The sequence below is a fragment of the Dama dama genome, chromosome 2, assembly GCF_033118175.1.
Source record: "Dama dama isolate Ldn47 chromosome 2, ASM3311817v1, whole genome shotgun sequence".
Classification (NCBI taxonomy): Eukaryota; Metazoa; Chordata; class Mammalia; order Artiodactyla; family Cervidae; genus Dama; species Dama dama.
This window is the reverse complement of record NC_083682.1, coordinates 51,736,118-51,758,972: the sequence shown is the minus strand read 5'-3', so window position 1 is coordinate 51,758,972 and position 22,855 is coordinate 51,736,118.

Here is a 22,855-nt window from a genome sequence, read left to right as displayed (position 1 = left end):
AACACGGAATTGCTCTGCATGCAGTGCAGGGGAATCGGGCCTCATCTCGCGGCGAGGGGGAAGTCTCATGGTTTTTCTCGAGTTGCGGCCGGAACCTGGGGTATATTCTCGAGTTACGACGGGGAGGGCCTTTACAGACACGTGTTTGTTCAGCGACGTCAGGACTCCGGCCTAGGTGCAAGGGAAACCTCGGGATTCTCCTCGAGTCTTGGCATGGCAATTGGGACGCGTCTCCACGTGAGGCGGGAGACCCAGGGTCCCTTTCCACGTGCCACAGGGATCCTGGGACTCCTCTCCATTTTCAGGAGGAGTCAGGCGTCGTCTCCTTTGGAAGCATTGATCTCCGCGGCCCTCTCGAGTTTTCAAAGGATGTGAGGCCTCCGGTCGCGATGAGGCGGAGGACTAGGTCTTTCTCTGTGGCCTCCACAGGGGATTCAGACATCCCTTCGTCTTGGGAGATGGAAGACGAGCCTGCATTCAATTCACTGCAGGGATATCGGGCCTTACTTCGAGTCAGAGCATCTCGGTGTCCATTCCACTTGAGGCCACAAACTCAGGGTCCCTCTCACATACCTATAGCTGAGAGAAGCCTCCTCTTGAGGTGCTTGTGGAAAGTTGGTATTCCTCTTGAGTCGAAGCCAGGGACTAAGCTCTCATCTCGAGTTGATTTGGGGTCCACGGAGCCCTTTCTTGTTGCTCCAGTGACCTCAGGATCCCTCTAGATTTGAGACAGTGATCTTGGGTGTTCTCTGGAGTGCCATCAAGGAAATCAAGGCTCCTTTCACGTTTGATGTGGAACACGGAATTGCTCTGCACGCAGTGCAGGGGAATCGGGCCTCATCTCGCGGCGAGGGGGAAGTCTCATGGTTTTTCTCGAGTTGCGGCCGGAACCTGGGGTATATTCTCGAGTTACGACGGGGAGGGCCCTTCCAGACACGTGTTTGTTCAGCGACGTCAGGACTCCTGCCTAGGTGCGAGGGACACCTCGGGATTCTCCTCGAGTCTTGGCATGGCAATTGGGACGCGTCTCCACGTGCAGCGGGAGACCCAGAATCCCCGTCCATGTGGACAGGGATCCTGGGACTCCTAACAATTTTCAAGACGAGTCAGGCATCGTCTCCTTTGGAAGCATTGATCTCCGAGGACCTCTCGAGTTTTCAAAGGATGTGAGGCCTCCGGTCGCGATGAGGCGGGGAACTAGGTCTTTCTCTGTGGTCTCCACAGGGGATTCAGACATCCCTTCGTCTTGGGAGATGCAAGACGAGCCTGCATTCAATTCACTGCAGGGATATCCGGCCTTACATCGAGTCAGAGCATCTCGGTGTCCATTCCACTTGAGGCCACAAACTCAGGGTCCCTATCACATACCTGTTGCTGAGAGAAGCCTCCTCTTGAGGTGCTTATGGAAAGTTGGTATTCCTCTTGAGTCGAAGCCAGGGACTATGCTCTCATCTTGAGTTGATTTGGGTTCCACGGAGGCTTTTCGTGTTGCTCCAGTGACCTCAGGATCCCTCTAGACTTGAGACAGTCATCTTGGGTTTTCTCTGAAGTGCCATCAAGGAAATCAAGGCTCCTTTCACGTTTGATGTGGAACACGGAATTGCTCTGCACGCAGTGCAGGGGAATCGGGCCTCATCTGTCGGCGAGGGGGAAGTCTCATGGTTTTTCTCGAGTTGCGGCCGGAACCTGGGGTATATTCTCGAGTTACGACGGGGAGGGCCTTCCAGACACGTGTTTGTTCAGCGACGTCAGGACTCGGGCCTAGGTGCGACGGATACCTCGGGATTCTCCACGAGTCTTGGCATGGCAATTGGGACGCGTCTCCACGTGATGCGGGAGACCCAGGGTCCCTTTCCACGTGCCACAGAGATCCTTGGACTCCTATCCATTTTCAAGAGGAGTCAGGCATCGTCTCCTTTGGAAGCATTGATCTCCGCGGACCTCTCGAGTTTTCAAAGGATGTGAGGCCTCCGGTCGCGATGAGGCGGAGGACTAGGTCTTTCTCTGTGGTCACCACAGGGGATTCAGACATCCCTTCGTCTTGGGAGATGGAAGACGAGCCTGCATTCAATTCACTGCAGGGATATCCGGCCTTACTTCGAGTCAGAGCATCTCGGTGTCCATTCCACTTGAGGCCACAAACTCAGGGTCCCTCTCACATACCTGTAGCTGAGAGAAGCCTCCTCTTGAGGTGCTTGTGGAAAGTTGGTATTCCTCTTGAGTCGAAGCCAGGGACTAAACTCTCATCTCGAGTTGATTTGGGGTACTCGGAGGCCTTTCGTGTTGCTCCAGTGACATTAGGATCCCTCTAGACTTGAGACAGTGATCTTGGGTTTCTCTGGAGTGCCATCAAGGAAATCAAGGCTCCTTTCACGTTAGATGTGGAACACAGAATTGCTCTGCACGCAGTGCAGGGGAATCGGGCCTCATCTGGCGGCGAGGGGGAAGTCTCATGGTTTTTCTCGAGTTGCGGCCGGAACCTGGGGTATATTCTCGAGTTACAACGGGGAGGGCCCTTCCAGACACGTGTTTGTTCAGCGACGTCAGGACTCCTGCCTAGGTGCGAGGGACACTTCGGGATTCTCTTCGAGTCTTGTCATGGCAATTGGGACGCGTCTCCACGTGAGGCGGGAGACCCAGGGTCCCTTTGCACGTGCCACAGGGATTCTGGGACTCCTATCCATTTTCAAGAAGAGTCAGGCATCGACTCCTTTGGAAGCATTGATCTCCGCAGACCTCTCGAGTTTTCAAAGGATGTGAGGCCTCCGGTCGCGATGAGGCGGAGAACTCGGTCTTTCTCTGTGGTCTCCACAGGGGATTCAGACATCCCTTCGTCTTGGGAGATGGAAGACGAGCCTGCATTCAATTCACTGCACGGATATCCAGCCTTAGTTCAAGTCAAAGCATCTCAGTGTCCATTCCACTTGAGGCCACAAACTCAGGGTCCCTCTCACATACCTGTAGCTGAGAGAAGCCTCCTCTTGAGGTGCTTGTGGAAAGTTGGTATTCCTCATGAGTCGAAGTGAGGGACTAAGCTCTTATCTCGAGTTGATTTCGGGTCCACGGAGCCCTTTCTTGTTGCTCCAGTGACCTCAGGATCGCTCTAGACTTGAGACAGTGATCTTGGGTTTCTCTGGAGTGCCATCAAGGAAATCAAGGCTCCTATCACGTTTGATGTGGAACACGGAATTGCTCTGCATGCAGTGCAGGGGAATCGGGCCTCATCTCGCGGCGAGGGGGAAGTCTCATGGTTTTTCTCGAGTTGCGGCCGGAACCTGGGGTATATTCTGGAGTTACGACGGGAGGGCCCTTCCAGACACGTGATTGTTCAGCGACGTCAGGACTCCTGCCTAGGTGCGAGGGACACCTCGGGATTCTCCACGAGTCTTGGCATGGAAATTGGGACGCGTCTCCACGTGAGGCGGGAGACCCAGTGTCCCCGTCCATGTGGACAGGGATCCTGGGACTCCTAACCATTTTCAAGAGGAGTCAGGCATCGTCTCCTTTGGAAGCATTGATCTCCGTGGACCTCTCGAGTTTTCAAAGGATGTGAGGCCTCCGGTCACGTGAGGCGGAAGACTAGGTCTTTCTCTGTTTCCTCCACAGGGGATTCAGACATCCCTTCGTCTTGGGAGATGGAAGACGAGCCTGCATTCAATTCACTGCAGGGATATCCGGCCTTACTTCGAGTCAGAGCATCTCGGTGTCCATTCCACTTGAGGCCACAAACTCAGGGTCCCTCTCACATACCTGTAGCTGTGAGAATCCTCCTCTTGAGGTGCTTTTGGAAAGTTGGTATTCCTCTTGAGTCGAAGCCAGGGACTAAGCTTTCATCTCGAGTTGATTTGGGGTCCACGGAGCCCTTTCTTCTTGCTCCAGTGACCTCAGGATCCCTCTAGACTTGAGACAGTAATCTTGGGTTTTCTCTGGAGTGCCATCAAGGAAATCAAGGCTCCTTTCACGTTTGATGTGGAACACGAAATTGCTCTGCACGCAGTGCAGGGGAATCGGGCCTCATCTCGCGGCGAGTGGGAAGTCTCATGGTTTTTCTCGAGTTGCGGCCGGAACCTGGGGTATATTCTCAAGTTACGACGGGGAGGGCCCTTCCAGACACGTGTTTGTTCAGCGACGTCAGGACTCCTGCCTAGGTGCGAGGGACACCTCTGGATTCTGCTCGAGTCTTGGCATGGCAATTGGGACGCGTCTCCACGTGAGGCGGGAGACCCAGGGTCCCTTTCCACGTGCCACAGGGATCCTGGGACTCCTATCAATTTTCAAGCGGAGTCAGGCATCGCCACCTTTGGAAGCATTGATCTCCGTGGACCTCTAGAGTTTTCAAAGGATGTGAGACCTCCACTCGCGATGAGGCGGAGACTAGGTCTTTCTCTGTGGTCTCCACAGGGGATTCAGACATCCCTTCGTCTTGGGAGACGCAAGACGAGCCTGCATTCAATTCACTTCAGGGATATCCGGTCTTATTTCGAGTCAGAGCATCTTGGTGTCCATTCCATTTGAGGCCACAAACTCAGGGTCCCTGTCACATACCTGTTGCTGAGAGAAGCCTCCTCTTGAGGTGCTTGTGGAAAGTTGGTATTCCTCTTGAGGCGAAGCCAGGGACTAAGCTCTCATCTCGAGTTGATTTGTGGTGTACGGAGCCCTTTCCTGTTACTCCAGTGACCTCAGGATCCCTCTAGACTTGAGACAGTGATATTGGGTTTTCTCTGGAGTGCCATCAAGGAAGTCAAGGTTCCATTCACGTTTGATGTGGAACACGGAATTGCTCTGCACGCAGTGCAGGGGAATCGGGCCTCATCTCACGGCGAGGGGGAAGTCTCATGGTTTCTCTCGAGTTGCGGCCAGAACCTGGGGTATATTCTCGAAATACGACGGGGAGGGCCCTTCCAGACACGTGTTTGTTCAGGGACGTCAGGACTCCTGCCTAGGTGCGAGGGACATGTCGGGATTCTCCTCTTCTATTGGCATGGCCATTGGGACGCGTCTCCACGTGAGGCGGGAGACCCAGGGTCCCTTTCAAGTGCCACAGGGATCCTGGGACTCCTATCCATTTTCAAGAGGACTCAGGCATCGTCTCCTTTGGAAGCATTGATTTCCGCAGACCTCTCGAGTTTTCAAAGGACGTGAGGCCTCCGGTCGCGATGAGGTGGAGAACTAGGTCTTTCTCTATGGTCTCCACAGGGGATTCAGACATCCCTTCGTCGTGGGAGATGCAAGAAGAGCCTGGTTTCAATTCACTGCAGGGATATCCGGCCTTCCTTCGAGTCAGAGCATCTCAGTGTCCATTCCACTTGAGGCCACAAACTCAGGGTCCCTCTCACATACCTGTAGCTGAGAGAAGCCTCCTCTTGAGGTGCTTGTGGAAAGTGGGTATTCCTCTTGAGTCGAAGCCAGGGAGGAATCTCTCATCTCGAGTTGATTTGGGGTCCACGGAGCCCTTTCCTGTTGCTACAGTGACCTCAGGATCCCTCTAGACTTGAGACAGTGTTCTTGGGTGTTCTCTGGAGTGCCATCAAGGAAATCCAGGCTCCTTTCATGTTTGATGTGGAACACGGAATTGCTCTGCAAGCAGTGCAGGGGAATCGGGCCTCATCTCCCGGCGAGGGGGAATTCTCATGGTTTTTCTCGAGTTGCGGGCGGAACCTGGGGTATATTCTCGAGTTACGACGGGGAGGGCCCTTCAAGACACGTGTTTGTTCAGCGATGTCAGGACTCCTGCCTAGATGCGAGGGACACCTCGGGATTCTCCTCGAGTCTTGGCATGGCCATTGGGACGCGTCTCCACGTGAGGCGGGAGACCCAGGGTCCCTTTCCACGTGCCACAGGGATCCTGGGACTCCTATCCATTTTCAAGAGGAGTCAGGCATCGTCTCCTTTGAAGCCATTGATCTCCGCGGACCTCTCGATTTTTCAAAGGATGTGAGGCCTCCCGTCGCGATGAGGCAGAGAACTAGGTCTTTCTCTGTGGTCTCCACAGGGGATTCAGACATCCCTTCGTCGTGGGAGATGCAAGACGAGCCTGCATTCAATTCACTGCAGGGATATCCGGCCCTCCTTCGAGTCAGAGCATCTCGGTGTCCATTCCACTTGAGGCCACAAACTCAGGGTCCCTCTCACATACCTGTAGCTGAGAGAAGCCTCCTCTTGAGGTGCTTGTGGAAAGTGGGTATTCCTCTTGAGTCGAAGCTAGGGAAGAAGCTCTCATCTCGAGTTGATTTGGGGTTCGCGAAGCCCTTTCGTGTTGCTACAGTGACCTCAGGATCCCTCTAGATTGAGACAGTGATCTTGGGTGTTCTCTGGAGTGCCATTAAGGAAATCAAGGCTCCTTTCATGTTTGATGTGGAACACGGAATTGCTCTGCACGCAGTGCAGGGGAATCGGGCCTCATCTCGCGGCGAGGGGGAAGTCTCATGGTTTCTCTCGAGTTGCGGCCGGAACCAGGGGTATATTCTCGAGTTACGTCGAGGAGGGCCCTTCCAGACACGTGTTTGTTCAGCGACGTCAGGACTCCGGCCTAGGTGTGAGGGACACCTCGGGATTCTCCTCGAGTCTTGGCATGGCCATTGGGACGCGTCTCCACGTGAGGCGGGAGACCCAGGGTCCCTTTCCACGTGCCACAGGGATCCTGGGACTCCTATCCATTTTAAAGAGGAGTCAGGCATTGTCTCCTTTGGAAGCATTGATCTCCGCGGACCTCTCGAGTTTTCAAAGGACGTTAGGCCTCCGGTCGCGAGGAAGTGGAGAACTAGGTCTTTCTCTGTGGTCTCCACAGGGGATTCAGACATCCTTCGTCATGGGAGATGCAAGACGAGCCTGCATTCAATTCACTGCAGGGATATCCGGCCTTCCTTCGAGTCAGAGCATCTCGGTGTCCATTCCACTTGAGGCCACAAACTCAGGGTCCCTCTCACATACCTGTAGCTGAGAGTAGCCTCCTCCTGAGGTGCTTGTGGAAAGTGGGTATTCCTCTTGAGTCGAAGCCAGGGACGAAGCTCTCATCTCGAGTTGATTTGCGGTCCATGGAGCCCTTTCGTGTTGCTACAGTGACCTCAGGATCCCTCTAGACTTGAGACAGTGATCTTGGATGTTCTCTGGAGTGCCATGAAGGAAATCAAGGCTCCTTTCATGTTTGATGTGGAACACGGAATTGCTCTGCACGCAGTGCAGGGGAATCGGGCCTCATCTCGCCGCGAGGGGGAAGTCTCATGGTTTTTCTCGAGTTGCGGCCGGAACCTGGGGTATATTCTCGAGTTACGACGGGGAGGGCCCTTCCAGACACGTGTTTGTTCAGCGATGTCAGGACTCCTGCCTAGGTGCGAGGGACACCTCGGGATTTTCCTCGAGTCTTGGCATGGCCATTGGGACGCGTCTCCACGTGAGGCGGGAGACCCAGGGTCCCTTTCCACGGGCCACAGGGATCCTGGGACTCCTATCCATTTTCAAGAGGAGTCAGGCATCGTCTCCTTTGAAGCCATTGATCTCCGCGGACCTCTCGAGTTTTCAAAGGACCTGAGGCCTCAGGTCGCGATGAGGCGGAGAACTCGGTCTTTCTCTGTGGTCTCCACAGGGGATTCAGACATCCCTTCGTTGTGGGAGATGCAAGAAGAGCCTGCATTCAATTCACTGCAGGGATATCCGGCCTTCTTTCGAGTCAGAGCATCTCGGTGTGCATTCCACTTGAGGCCACAAATTCAGGGTCCCTCTCACATACCTGTAGATGAGAGAAGCCTCCTCTTGAGGTGCTTGTGGAAAGTGGGTATTCCTCTTGAGTCGAAACCAGGGACTAAGCTCTCATCTCGAGTAGATTTGGGGTCCACGGAGCCCTTTCGTGTTGCTACAGTGACCTCAGGATCCCTCTAGACTTGAGACTGTGATCTTGGGTGTTCTCTGGAGTGCCATCAAGGAAATCAACGCTCCTTTCATGTTTGATGTGGAACATGGAATTGCTCGGCACGCAATGCAGGGGAATCGGTCCTCATCTCGCGGCGAGGGGGAAGTCTCATGGTTTTTCTCGAGTTGCGGCCGGAACCTGGGGTATATTCTCGAGTTACGACGGGGAGGGCCCTTCCAGACACGTGTTGGTTCAGAGCCGTCAGGACTCCTGCCTAGGTGCGAGAGACACCTCGGGATTCTCCTCGAGTCTTGGCATGGCCATTGGGACGCGTCTCCACGTGAGGAGGGAGACCCAGGTTCGCTGTCCACGTGCCTCAAGGATCCTGGGACTCCTATCCATTTTCAAGAGGAGTCAGGCATCGTGTCCTTTGGAAGCATTGATCTCCGCGGACCTCTCGAGTTTTCAAAGGACGTGAGGCCTACGGTCGCGATGAGGTGGAGAACTAGGTCTTTTTCTGTGGTCTCCACAGGGGATTCAGACATCCCTTTGTCGTGGGAGATGCAAGACGAGCCTGCATTCAATTCGCTGCAGGGATATCCGGCCTTCCTTCGAGTCAGAGCATCTCGGTGTCCATTCCACTTGAGGCCACAAACTCAGGGTCCCTCTCACATACCTGTAGCTGAGAGAAGCCTCCTCTTGAGGTGCTTGCGGAAAGTGGGTTTTCCTCTTGAGTCGAAGCCAGGGACGAAGCTCTCATCTCGAGTTGATTTGGGGTCCACGGAGCCCTTTTGTGTTGCTCCAGTGACCTCAGGATCCCTCTAGACTTGAGACAGTGATCTTGGGTGTTCTCTGGAGTGCCATCAAGGAAATCAAGGCTCCTTCCATGTTTGATGTGGAACACGGAATTGCTCTGCACGCAGTGCAGGGGAATCGGGCCTCATCTCGCGGCGAGGGGGAAGTCTCATGGTTTTTCTCGAGTTGCTGGCGGAACCTGGGGTATATTCTCGAGTTACGACGGGGAGGGCCCTTCCAGACACGTGTTTCTTCAGCGACGTCAGGACTCCTGCCTAGGTGCGAGCGACACCTCGGGATTCTCCTCAAGTCTTGGCATGGCCATTAGGACGTGTCTCCAAGTGAGGCGGGAGACCCAGGGTCCCTTTCCACGTGCCACAGGGATCCTGGGACTCCTATCCATTTTCAAATGGAGTCAGGCATCGTCTCCTTTGGAAACATTGATCTCTGCGGACCTCTCGAGGTTTCAAAGGACGTGAGGCCTCCTGTCGCGATGAGGCAGAGAACTAGGTCTTTCTCTGTGGTCTCCACAAGGGATTCAGACATTCCTTCGTCGTGGGAGATGCAAGACGAGCCTGCATTCAATTCACTGCAGGGATATCCGGCCTTCCTTCGAGTCAGAGCATCTCGGTGTCCATTCCACTTGAGGCCACAAACTCAGGGTCCCTCTCACATACCTGTAGCTGAGAGAAGCCTCCTCTTGAGGTGCTTGTGGAAAGTGGGTATTCCTCTTGAGTCGAAGCTAGGGAAGAAGCTCTCATCTCGAGTTGATTTGGGGTTCACGGAGCCCTTTCGTGTTGCTACAGTGACCTCAGGATCCCTCTAGATTGAGACAGTGATCTTGGGTCTTCTCTGGAGTGCCATTAAGGAAATCAAGGCTCCTTTCATGTTTGATGTGGAACACGGAATTGCTCTGCATGCAGTGCAGGGGAATCGGGTCTCATCTCGCGGCGAGGGGGAAGTGTCATGGTTTCTCTCGAGTTGCGGCCGGAACCTGGGTAATATTCTCGAGTTACGACGGGGAGGGCCCTTCCAGACACGTGTTTGTTCAGCGACGTCAGGACTCCTGCATAGGTGCGAGGGACACCTCGGGATTCTCCTCAAGTCTTGGCATGGCCTTTGGGACGTGTCTCCACGTGAGGCGGGAGACCCAGGGTCCCTTTCCACGTGCCACAGGGATCCTGGGACTCCTATCCATTTTCAAGAGGAGTCAGGCATTGTCTCCTTTGGAAGCATTGATCTCCGCGGACCTCTCGAGGTTTCAAAGGACGTGAGGCCTCCGGTCGCGATGAGGCGGAGAACTAGGTCTTTCTCTGTGGTCTCCACAGGGGATTCAGACACCCTTCGTCGAGGGAGATGCAAGACGAGCCTGCATTCAATTCACTGCAGGGATATCCGGCCTTCCTTCGAGTCAGAGCATCTCGGTGTCCATTCCACTTGAGGCCACAAACTCAGGGTCCCTCTCACATACCTGTAGCTGAGAGAAGCCTCCTCTTGAGGTGCTTGTGGAAAGTGGGTATTCCTCTTGAGTCGAAGCCAGGGAAGAAGCTATCATCTCGAGTTGATTTGGGGTCCAAGGAGCCCTTTCGTGTTGCTACAGTGACCTCAGGAGCCCTCTAGACTTGAGACAGTGATCTTGAGTGTTCTCTGGAGTGCCTTTAAGGAAATAAAGGCTCCTTTAATGTTTGATGTGGAACACGGAATTGCTCTGCACGCAGTGCAGGGGAATCGGCCTCATCTCGTGGCGAGGGGGAATTCTCATGGTTTTTCTCGAGTTGCGGCCGGAACCTGGGGTATATTCTCGAGTTACGACGGGGAGGGCCCTTCCAGACACGTGTTTCTTCAGCGACGTCAGGACTCCTGCCTAGGTGCGAGGGACAGCTCGGGATTCTCCTCGAGTCTTGGCATGGCCATTGGGACGCGTCTCCACGTGAGGCGGGAGACCCAGGGTCGCTTTCCACGTTCCACAGGGATCCTGGGACTCCTATCCATTTTCTAGAGGAGTCAGGCATCGTCTCCTTTGGAAGCATTGATCTCCGCGGACTTCTCGAGTTTTCAAAGACGTGAGGCCTCCGGTCGCGATGAGGCGGAGAACTAGGTCTTTCTCTGTGGTCTCCACAGGGGATTCAGACATCCCTTCGTCGTGGGAGATGCAAGAAGAGCCTGCGTTCAATTCACTGCAGGGATATCCGGCCTTCCTTCGAGTCAGAGCATCTCGGTGTCCATTCCACTTGAGGCCACAAACTCAGGGTCCCTCTCACATACTTGTAGCTGAGAGTAGCCTCCTCCTGAGGTGATTGTGGAAAGTGGGTATTCCTCTTGAGTCGAAGCCAGGGATGTGGCTCTCATCTCGAGTTGATTTGGGGTCCACGGAGCCCTTTTGTGTTGCTACAGTGACCTCAGGATCCCTCTAGACTTGAGACAGTGATCTTGGGTGTACTCTGGAGTGCCATCAAGGAAATCAAGGCTCCTTTCATGTTTGATGTGGAACACGGAATTGCTCTGCACGCAGTCCAGGGGAATCGGGCCTCATCTCGCGGCGAGGGGGAAGTCTCATGGTTTTTCTCGAGGTGCGGCCGGAACCTGGGGTATATTCTCGAGTTACGACGGGGAGGGCCCTTCAAGACACGTGTTTGTTCAGCGATGTCAGGACTCCTGCCTAGATGCGAGGGACACCTCGGGATTCTCCACGAGTCTTGGCATGGCCATTGGGACGCGTCTCCACGTGAGGCGGGAGACCCAGGGTCCCTTTCCACGTGCCACAGGGATCCTGGGACTCCTATCCATTTTCAAGAGGAGTCAGGCATCGTCTCCTTTGAAGCCATTGATCTCCGCGGACCTCTCGAATTTTCAAAGGATGTGAGGACTTCCGTCGCGATGAGGCAGAGAACTAGGTCTTTCTCTGTGGTCTCCACAGGGGATTCAGACATCCCTTCGTCGTGGGAGATGCAAGACGAGCCTGCATTCAATTCACTGCACGGATATCCGGCCTTCCTTCGAGTCAGAGCATCTCGGTGTCCATTCCACTTGAGGCCACAAACTCAGGGTCCCTCTCACATACCTGTAGCTGAGAGAAGCCTCCTCTTGAGGTGCTTGTGGAAAGTGGGTATTCCTCTTGAGTCGAAGCTACGGAAGAAGCTCTCATCTCGAGTTGATTTGGGGTTCGCGAAGCCCTTTCGTGTTGCTACAGTGACCTCAGGATCCCTCTAGATTGAGACAGTGATCTTGGGTGTTCTCTGGAGTGCCATTAAGGAAATCAAGGCTCCTTTCATGTTTGATGTGGAACACGGAATTGCTCTGCACGCAGTGCAGGGGAATCGGGCCTCATCTCGCGGCGAGGGGGAAGTCTCATGGTTTCTCTCGAGTTGCGGCCGGAACCAGGGGTATATTCTCGAGTTACGTCGAGGAGGGCCCTTCCAGACACGTGTTTGTTCAGCGACGTCAGGACTCCGGCCTAGGTGTGAGGGACACCTCGGGATTCTCCTCGAGTCTTGGCATGGCAATTGGGACGCGTCTCCACGTGAGGCGGGAGACCCAGGGTCCCTTTCCACGTGCCACAGGGATCCTGGGACTCCTATCCATTTTAAAGAGGAGTCAGGCATTGTCTCCTTTGGAAGCATTGATCTCCGCGGACCTCTCGAGTTTTCAAAGGACGTTAGGCCTCCGGTCGCGAGGAAGTGGAGAACTAGGTCTTTCTCTGTGGTCTCCACAGGGGATTCAGACATCCTTCGTCATGGGAGATGCAAGACGAGCCTGCATTCAATTCACTGCAGGGATATCCGGCCTTCCTTCGAGTCAGAGCATCTCGGTGTCCATTCCACTTGAGGCCACAAACTCAGGGTCCCTCTCACATACCTGTAGCTGAGAGTAGCCTCCTCCTGAGGTGCTTGTGGAAAGTGGGTATTCCTCTTGAGTCGAAGCCAGGGACGAAGCTCTCATCTCGAGTTGATTTGCGGTCCATGGAGCCCTTTCTTGTTGCTACAGTGACCTCAGGATCCCTCTAGACTTGAGACAGTGATCTTGGGTGTTCTCTGGAGTGCCATCAAGGAAATCAAGGCTCCTTTCATGTTTGATGTGGAACACGGAATTGCTCTGCACGCAGTGCAGGGGAATCGGGCCTCATCTCGCGGCGAGGGGGAAGTCTCATGGTTTTTCTCGAGTTGCGGCTGGAACCTGGGGTATATTCTCGAGTTACGACGGGGAGGGCCCTTCCAGACACGTGTTTGTTCAGCGATGTCAGGACTCCTGCCTAGGTGCGAGGGACACCTCGGGATTTTCCTCGAGTTTTGGCATGGCCATTGGGACGCGTCTCCACGTGAGGCGGGAGACCCAGGGTCCCTTTCCACGGGCCACAGGGATCCTGGGACTCCTATCCATTTTCAAGAGGAGTCAGGCATCGTCTCCTTTGGAAGCATTGATCTCCGCGGAACTCTCGAGTTTTCAAAGGACGTGAGGCCTCCGGGCGCGATGAGGTGGAGAACTAGGTCTTTCTCTGTGGTCTCCACAAGGGATTCAGACATCCCTCCGTCGTGGGAGATGCAAGACGAGCCTGCATTCAATTCACTGCAGGGATATCCGGCCTTCCTTCGAGTCAGAGCATCTCGGTGTCCATTCCACTTGAGGCCACAAACTCAGGGTCACTCTCACATACCTGTAGCTGAGAGAAGCCTCCTCTTGAGGTGCTTGTGGAAAGTGGGTATTCCTCTTGAGTCGAAGCTAGGGAAGAAGCTCTCATCTCGAGTTAATTTGGGGTTCACGCAGCCCATTCGTGTTGCTACAGTGACCTCAGGATCCCTCTAGATTGAGACAGTGATCTTGGGTGTTCTCTGGAGTGCCATTAAGGAAATCAAGGCTCCTTTCATGTTTGATGTGGAACACGGAATTGCTCTTCACGCAGTGCAGGGGAATCGGGCCTCATCTCGCGGCGAGGGGGAAGTCTCATGGTTTTTCTCGAGTTGCGGCCGGAACCTGTTGTATATTCTCGAGTTACGACGGGGAGGGCCCTTCCAGACACGTGTTTGTTCAGCGACGTCAGGACTCCTGCCTAGGTGCGAGGGACACCTCGGGATTCTCCTCGAGTCTTGGCATGGCCATTGGGACGCGTCTCCACGTGAGGCGGGAGACCCAGTGTCCCTTTCCACGTGCCACAGGGATCCTGGGACTCCTATCCATTTTCAAGAGGAGTGAGGCATCGTCTCCTTTGGAAGCATTGATCTCCGCGGACCTCTCGAGTTTTCAAAGGACGTGAGGCCTCCGGTCGCGATGAGGCGGAGAACTAGGTCTTTCTCTGTGGTCTCCACAGGGGATTCAGACATCCCTTCGTCGTGGGAGATGCAAGACGAGCCTGCATTCAATTCACTGCACGGATATCCGGCCTTCCTTCGAGTCAGAGCATCTCGGTGTCCATTCCACTTGAGGCCACAAACTCAGGGTCCCTCTCACATACCTGTAGCTGAGAGAAGCCTCCTCTTGAGGTGCTTGTGGAAAGTGGGTATTCCTCTTGAGTCGAAGCCAGGGACTAAGCTCTCATCTCGAGTTGATTTGGGGTCCACGGAGCCCTTTCGTCTTGCTACAGTGACCTCAGTATACCTCTACACTTGAGACAGTGATCTTGGATGTTGTCTGGAGTGCCATTAAGGAAATAAAGGCTCCTTTCATGTTTAATGTGGAACACGGCATTGCTCTGCACGCAGTGCATGGGAATCGGGCCTCATCTCGTGGCGAGGGGGAAGTCTCATGGTTTTTCTGGAGTTGCGGCCGGAACCTGGGGTATATTCTCGAGTTACGACGGGGAGGGCCCTTCCAGACACGTGTTTCTTCAGCGACGTCAGGACTCCTGCCTAGGTGCGAGGGACACCTCGGGATGCTCCTCGAGTCTTGGCATGGCCATTGAGACGCGTCTCCACGTGAGGCGGGAGACCCAGGGTCCCTTTCCACGTGCCACAGGGATCCTGGGACTCCTATCCATTTTCAAGAGGAGTCAGGCATCGTCTCCTTTGGAAGCATTGATCTCCGCGGACCTCTCGAGTTTTCAAAGGACGTGAGGCCTCCGGTCGCGATGAGGCGGAGAACTACGTCTTTCTCTGTGGTCTCCACAGGGGATTCAGACATCCCTTCGTCGTGGGAGATGCAAGAAGAGCCTGCGTTCAATTCACTGCAGGGATATCCGGCCTTCCTTCGAGTCAGAGCATCTCGGTGTCCATTCCACTTGAGGCCACAAACTCAGGGTCCCTCTCACATACTTGTAGCTGAGAGTAGCCTCCTCCTGAGGTGATTGTGGAAAGTGGGTATTCCTCTTGAGTCGAAGCCAGGGATGTGGCTCTCATCTCGAGTTGATTTGGGGTCCACGGAGCCCTTTTGTGTTGCTACAGTGACCTCAGGATCCCTCTAGACTTGAGACAGTGATCTTGGGTGTTCTCTGGAGTGCCATCAAGGAAATCAAGGCTCCTTTCATGTTTGATGTGGAACACGGAATTGCTCTGAACGCAGTCCAGGGGAATCGGGCCTCATCTCGCGGCGAGGGGGAAGTCTCATGGTTTTTCTCGAGTTGCGGCCGGAACCTGGGTATATTCTCGAGTTACGACGGGGAGGGCCCTTCCAGACACGTGTTTGTTCAGCGACGTCAGGACTCCTGCCTAGGTGCGAGGGACACCTCGGGATTCTCCTCGAGTCTTGGCATGGACATTGGGACGCGTCTCCAGGTGAGGCGGGAGACCCAGGGTCCCTTTCCACGTGCCACCGGTATCCTGGGACTCCTATCCATTTTCAAGAGGAGTCAGGCATCATCTCCTTTGGAAGCATTGATCTCCGCGGAACTCTCGAGTTTTCAAAGGACGTGAGGCCTCCGGGCGCGATGAGGTGGCGAACTAGGTCTTTCTCTGTGGTCTCCACAAGGGATTCAGACATCCCTCCGTCGTGGGAGATGCAAGACGAGCCTGCATTCAATTCACTGCAGGGATATCCGGCCTTCCTTCGAGTCAGAGCATCTCGGTGTCCATTCCACTTGAGGCCACAAACTCAGGGTCACTCTCACATACCTGTAGCTGAGAGAAGCCTCCTCTTGAGGTGTTTGTGGAAAGTGGGTATTCCTCTTGAGTCGAAGCTAGGGAAGAAGCTCTCATCTCGAGTTGATTTGTGGTTCACGCAGCCCATTCGTGTTGCTACAGTGACCTCAGGATCCCTCTAGATTGAGACAGTGATCTTGGGTGTTCTCTGGAGTGCCATTAAGGAAATCAAGGCTCCTTTCATGTTTGATGTGGAACACGGAATTGCTCTTCACGCAGTGCAGGGGAATCGGGCCTCATCTCGCGGCGAGGGGGAAGTCTCATGGTTTTTCTCGAGTTGCGGCCGGAACCTGTTGTATATTCTCGAGTTACGACGGGGAGGGCCCTTCCAGACACGTGTTTGTTCAGCGACGTCAGGACTCCTGCCTAGGTGCGAGGGACACCTCGGGATTCTCCTCGAGTCTTGGCATGGCCATTGGGACGCGTCTCCACGTGAGGCGGGAGACCCAGGGTCCCTTTCCACGTGCCACAGGGATCCTGGGACTACTATCCATTTTCAAGAGGAGTGAGGCTTCGTCTCCTTTGGAAGCATTGATCTCCGCGGACCTCTCGAGTTTTCAAAGGACGTGAGGCCTCCGGTCGCGATGAGGCGGAGAACTAGGTCTTTCTCTGTGGTCTCCACAGGGGATTCAGACATCCCTTCGTCGTGGGAGATGCAAGACGAGCCTGCATTCAATTGACTGCACGGATATCCGGCCTTCCTTCGAGTCAGAGCATCTCGGTGTCCATTCCACTTGAGGCCACAAACTCAGGGTCCCTCTCACATACCTGTAGCTGAGAGAAGCCTCCTCTTGAGGTGCTTGTGGAAAGTGGGTATTCCTCTTGAGTCGAAGCCAGGGAAGAAGCTATCATCTCGAGTTGATTTGGGGTCCACGGAGCCCTTTCGTCTTGCTACAGTGACCTCAGTATACCTCTAGACTTGAGACAGTGATCTTGGGTGTTGTCTGGAGTGCCATTAAGGAAATAAAGGCTCCTTTCATGTTTAATGTGGAACACAGCATTGCTCTGCACGCAGTGCATGGGAATCGGGCCTCATCACGTGGCGAGGGGGAAGTCTCATGGTTTTTCTGGAGTTGCGGCCGGAACCTGGGGTATATTCTCGAGTTACGACGGGGAGGGCCCTTCCAGACACGTGTTTCTTCAGCGACGTCAGGACTCCTGCCTAGGTGCGAGGGACACCTCGGGATGCTCCTCGAGTCTTGGCATGGCCATTGAGACGCGTCTCCACGTGAGGCGGGAGACCCAGGGTCCCTTTCCACGTGCCACAGGGATCCTGGGACTCCTATCCATTTTCAAGAGGAGTCAGGCATCGTCTCCTTTGGAAGCATTGATCTCCGCGGACCTCTCGAGTTTTCAAAGGATGTGAGGCCGCCGGTCGCGATGAGGCGGAGGACTAGGTCTTTCTCTGTGGTCTCCAGTGGGGATTCAGACATCCCTTCGTCTTGGGAGATGCAAGAGGAGCCTGCATTCAATTCACTGCAGGGATATCCTGACTTACTTCGAGTCAGAGCATCTCGGTGTCCATTCCACTTGAGGCCACAAACTCAGGGTCCCTCTCTCATACCTGTAGCTGAGAGAATCCTCCTCTTGAGGTACTTCTGGAAAGTGAGTATTCCTCTTGAGTCGAAGCCAGGGAAGAAGCTCTCATCTCGACTTGGTTTGGGGTCCACGGAGTCCGTTAGTGTTGCTACAGTGACCTCAGAATCCCTCTAGACTTGAGACAGGGATCTTGGGTGTTCTCTGGAGTGCCATCAAGGAAATCAAGGCTCCTTTTACGTTTGATGTGGAACACAGAATTGCTCTGCACGCAGTGCAGGGGAATCAGGCCTCATCTCGTGGCGACGGGAAGTCGCATGCTTTTTCTCGAGTTGCAGCCGGAACCTGGGGTATATTCTCGAGTTACGACTGGGAGGGCCTTTCCAGACACGTGTTTGTTCAGCGACCTCAGGACTCCTGCCTAGGTGCGAGGAACACTTCGGGATTATCCTCGAGTCTTGGCATGGCAATTGGGACGCGTCTCCACATGAGGCGGGAGACCCAGAGTCCCTTTCCACGTGCCGCAGGGATCCTGGGACTCCTATCCATTTTCAAGAGGAGTCAGGCATCGTCTCCTTTGGAAGCATTGATCTCCGCATACCTCTCGAATTTTCAAAGGATGTGAGGCCTCCTGTCGCGATAAGGCGGTGGACTAGGTATTTCTCTGTTGTCTCCACAGGGGATTCAGACATCCCTTCGTCTTGGGAGATGGAAGACGAGCCTGCATTCAATTCACTGTTGGGATATCCGGCCTTACTTCGAGTCAGAGCATCTCGGTGTCCATTCCACTTGAGGCCAAAAACTCAGGGTACCTCTCACATACCTGTAGCTGAGAGAAGCCTCCTCTTGAGGTGCTTGTGGAAAGTTGATATTCCTCTTGAGTCGAAGCCCGGGACTAAGCTCTCATCTCGAGTTGATTTGGGTCCACGGAGCCCTTTCGTGTTGCTCCAGTGACCTCAGGATCCCTCTAGACTTGAGACAGTGATCTTGGGTTTTCTCTGGAGTGCCATCAATGAAATCAAGGCTCCTTTCACGTTTGATGTGGAACACGGAATTGCTCTGCACGCAGTGCAGGGGAATCGGGCCTCATCTCGCGGCGAGGGGGAAGTCTCATGGTTTTTCTCGAGTTGCGGCCGGAACCTGGGGTATATTCTCGAGTTATGACGGGGAGGGCCCTTCCAGACACGTGTTTGTTCAGCGACGTCAGGACTCCTGCCTAGGTGCGAGGGACACCTCGGGATTCTCCTCGAGTCTTGGCATGGCAATTGGGACGCGTCTCCACGTGAGGCAGAATACCCAGGGTCCCTTTCCACGTGCCACAGGTATCCTGGGACTCCTATCCATTTTCAAGAGGAGTCAGGCATCGTCTCCTTTGGAAGCATTGATCTCCGCGGACATCTCGAGTTTTCAAAGGATGTGAGGCCGCCGGTCGCGATGAGGCGGAGGATTAGGTCTTTCTCTGTGGTCTCCACAGGGGATTCAGACATCCCTTCGTCTTGGGAGATGCAAGACGAGCCTGCATTCAATTCACTGTTGGGATATCCGGCCTTCCTTCGAGTCAGAGCATCTCGGTGTCTATTCCACTTGAGGCCACAAACTCAGGGTCCCTCTCACATACCTGTAGCTGAGAGAAGCCTCCTCTTGAGGTGCTTGTGGAAAGGTGGTATTCCTCTTGAGTCGAAGCCAGGGACTAAGCACTCATCTCGAGTTGATTTGGGGTCCAGGGAGCTCTTTCTTGTTGCTACAGTGACCTCAGGATCCCTCTAGACTTGAGACAGTGATCTTGGGTGTTCTCTGGAGTGCCATCAAGGAAATCAAAGCTCCTTTCATGTTTGATGTGGAACACGGAATTGCTCTGCACGCAGTGCAGGGGAATCGGGCCTCATCTCGCGGCGAGGGGAAAGTCTCATGGTTTTTCTCAAGTTGCGGCCGGAACCTGGGGTATATTCTCGAGTTTCGATGGGGAGGGCCCTTCCAGACACGTGTTTGTTCAGGGACGTCAGGACTCCTGCCTAGGTGCGAGGGACACGTCGGGATTCTCCTCGAGTCTTGGCATGGCCATTGGGACGCGTCTCCACGTGAGGCGGGAGACCCAGGGTCCCTTTCCAAGTGGCACAGGGATCCTGGGACTCCTATCCATTTTCAAGAGGACTCAGGCATCGTCTCCTTTGTAAGCATTGATCTCCGCGGACGTCTCGAGTTTTCAAAGGACGTGAGGCCTCCTGTCGCGATGAGGCGTAGAAATAGGTCTTTCTCTATGGTCTCCAGTGGGGATTCCGACATCCCTTCGTCTTGGGAGATGAAAGAGGAGCCTGCATTCAATTCACTGCAGGGATATCCTGACTTACTTCGAGTCAGAGCATCTCGGTGTCCATTCCACTTGAGGCCACAAACTCAGGGTCCCTCTCACACACCTGTAGCTGAGAGGAGCCTCCTCTTGAGGTGCTTGTGGAAAGTTGGAATTCCTCTTGAGTCCAAGCCAGGGACTAAGCTCTCATCTCGAGTTGATTTGGGGTCTACGGAGCCCTTTCGTGTTGCTACAGTGACCTCAGGATCCCTCTAGACTTGAGACAGTGATCTTGGGGATTCTCTGGAGTGCCATCAGGGAAATCAAGACTCCTTTCACCTTTGATGTGGAACACGGAATTGCCTTGTACGCAGTGCAGGGGAATCGGGCCTCATCTCGCGGCGAGGGGGAAGTCTCATGGTTTTTCTCGAGTTGCAGCCGGAACCTGGGGTATATTCTCGAGTTACAATGGGGAGGACGCTTCCAGACACGTGATTGTTCCGCGTAGACAGGACTGCGTACTAGGTGTGAGGGCCACCTCCGGATTTTGTTCGAATCTTGGCATGGCAATTGGGACGCGTGTCCCCGTAAGGCGGGAGTCCCAGGGTCCCTTTCCACGTGCCACAGGGATCCTGGGACTCCTATCCATTTTCAAGAGGAGTCAGGCATCGTCTCCTTTGGAAGCATTGATCTCTGCGGACCTCTCGAATTTTCAAAGGATGTGAGGCCACCGGTCGCGATGATGTGGAGAACTAGGTTTTTCTCTGTGGTCTCCACAGGGGATTCAGATATCCCTTCGTCTTGGGAGATGCAAGACGAGCCTGCATTCAATTTACTGCAGGGATATCCGGCCTTACTTCGAGTCAGAGCATCTCGGTGTCCATTCCACATGAGGCCACAAACTCAGGGTCCGTCTCACATAGCTGTAGCTGAGAGAAGCCTCCTCTTGACATGCTTGTGGAAAGTTGGTATTCCTCTTGAGTCGAAGCCAGTGACTAAGCTCTCATCTCGAGTTGACTTGGGGTCCACGGAGCCCTTTCCTGTTGCTACAGTGACCTCAGGATCCCTCTAGACTTGAGACAGTGATCTTCGGTTTTCTCTGGAGTGCCATCAAGGAAATCAAGGCTCCTTTCATGTTTGATGTGGAACACGGAATTGCTCTGCACGCAGTGCAGAGGAATCGGGCCTCATCTCGTGGCGAAGGGGAAGTCTCATGGTTTTTCTCGAGTTGCGGCTGGAACCTGGGGTATATTCTGCAGTTACGACGGGGAGGGCCCTTCCAGACACGTGTTTGTTCAGCGACGTCAGGACTGCTGCCTAGGTGCGAGGGAAACCTCGGGATTCTCCTCGAGTCTTGGCATGGCAATTGGGACGCGTATCCACGTGAGGCGGGAGACCCAGTGTCCCTTTCCACGTGCCACAGGGATCCTGGGACTCCTATCCATTTTTAAGAGAAGTCAGGCATCGTCTCCTTTGGAAGCATTGATCTCAGCGGACCTCTCGAGTTTTCAAAGGATGTGAGTCCTCCGCTCGCGATGAGGCGGAGAACTCGGTCTTTCTCTGTCATCTCCACAGGGGATTCAGACACCCCTTCGTCTTGGAAGATGCAAGACCAGCCTGCATTCAATTCACTGCAGGGATATCCCACCTTAATTCGAGTCAGAGCATCTCGGTGTCCATTCCACTTGAGGCAACAAACTCAGGGGCCCTCTAACATACCTGTAGCTGAGAGAAGCCTCCTCTTGAGGTGCTTGTGGACAGTTGGTATTCCTCTTGAGTCGAAGCCAGGGACTAAGCTCTCATCTCGAGTTGATTTGTGGTCCACGGAGCCCTTTTGTGTTGCTCCAGTGACCTCAGGATCCCTCTAGACTTGAGACAGTGAACTTGGGTTTTCTCTGGAGTGCCATCAAGGAAATTAAGGCTCCTTTCACGTTTGATGTGGAACACGGAATTGCTCTGCACGCAGGGCTGGGGAATCGGGCCTCATCTCGCGGCGAGGGGGAAGTCTCATGGTTTTTCTCGAGTTGCGGCCGGAACATGGGTATATTCTCGAGTTACGACGGGGAGGGCCCTTCCAGACACGTGTTTGTTCAGCGACGTCAGGACTCCTGCCTAGGTGCGAGGGACACCTCGGGATTCTCCTCGAGTCTTGGCATGGAAATTGGCTCGCGCCTCCACGTGAAGCGGGAGACCCTGGGTCCCCGTCCATGTGGACAGGGATCCTGGGAATTCTAACCATTTTCAAGAGGAGTCAGGCATCGTCTCCTTTGGAAGCATTGATCTCCCCGGACCTCTCGAGTTTTCAAAGGATGTGAGGCCTCCGGTCGCGATGAGGCGGAGAACTAGGTCTTTCTCTGTGGTCTCCACAGGGGATTCAGACATCCCTTCGTCGTGGGAGATGCAAGAAGAGCCTGGTTTCAATTCACTGCAGGGATATCCGGCCTTACTTCGAGTCAGAGCATCTCGGTGTCCATTCCACTTGAGGCCACAAACTCAGGGTCCCTCTCACATACCTGTAGCTGAGAGAAGCCTCCTCTTGAGATGCTTGTGGAAAGTTGGTATTCCTCTTGAGTCGAAGCCAGGAACTAAGCTCTCATCTCGAGTTGATTTGGGGTCGACGGAGGCCATTCGTGTTGCTGCAGTGACCTCAGGATCCCCCTAGCCTTGAGACAGTGATCTTCGGTTTTCTCTGGAGTGCCATCAAGGAAATCAAGTCTCCTTTCACGTTTGATGTGGAACACGGAATTGTTCTGCACGCAGTCCAGGGGAATCGGGACTCATCTCGCGGCGAGTGGGAAGTCTCATGGTTTTCCTCGAGTGGCGGCCGGAACCTGGGGTATATTCTCGAGTTACGACGGGGAGGGTCCTTCCAGACACGTGTTTGTTCAGCGACGACAGGACTCCTGCCTAGGTGCGAGGGACACCTCGGGATTCTCCTCGAGTCTAGGCATGGCAATTGGGACGCGTCTCCACATGAGGCGGGAGACCCAGGGTCCCTTTCCACGTGCCATAGGTATCCTGGGACTCCTATCCATTTTCAAGAGGAGTCAGGCATCGTCTCCTTTGGAAGCATTGCTCTCCGTGGACATCTCGAGTTTTCAAAGTATGTGAGGCCTCCGGTCGCGATGAGGCGGAGAATTAGGTCTTTCTCTGTGGTCTCCACAGGGGATTCAGACATCCCTTCGTCTTGGGAGATGCAAGACGAGCCTGCATTCAATTCATTGCAGGGATATCCGGCCTTACTTCGAGTCAGAGCATCTTGGTGTCCATTCCACTTGAGGCCACAAACTCAGGGGCCCTCTCACATACCTGTAGCTGAGAGAAGCC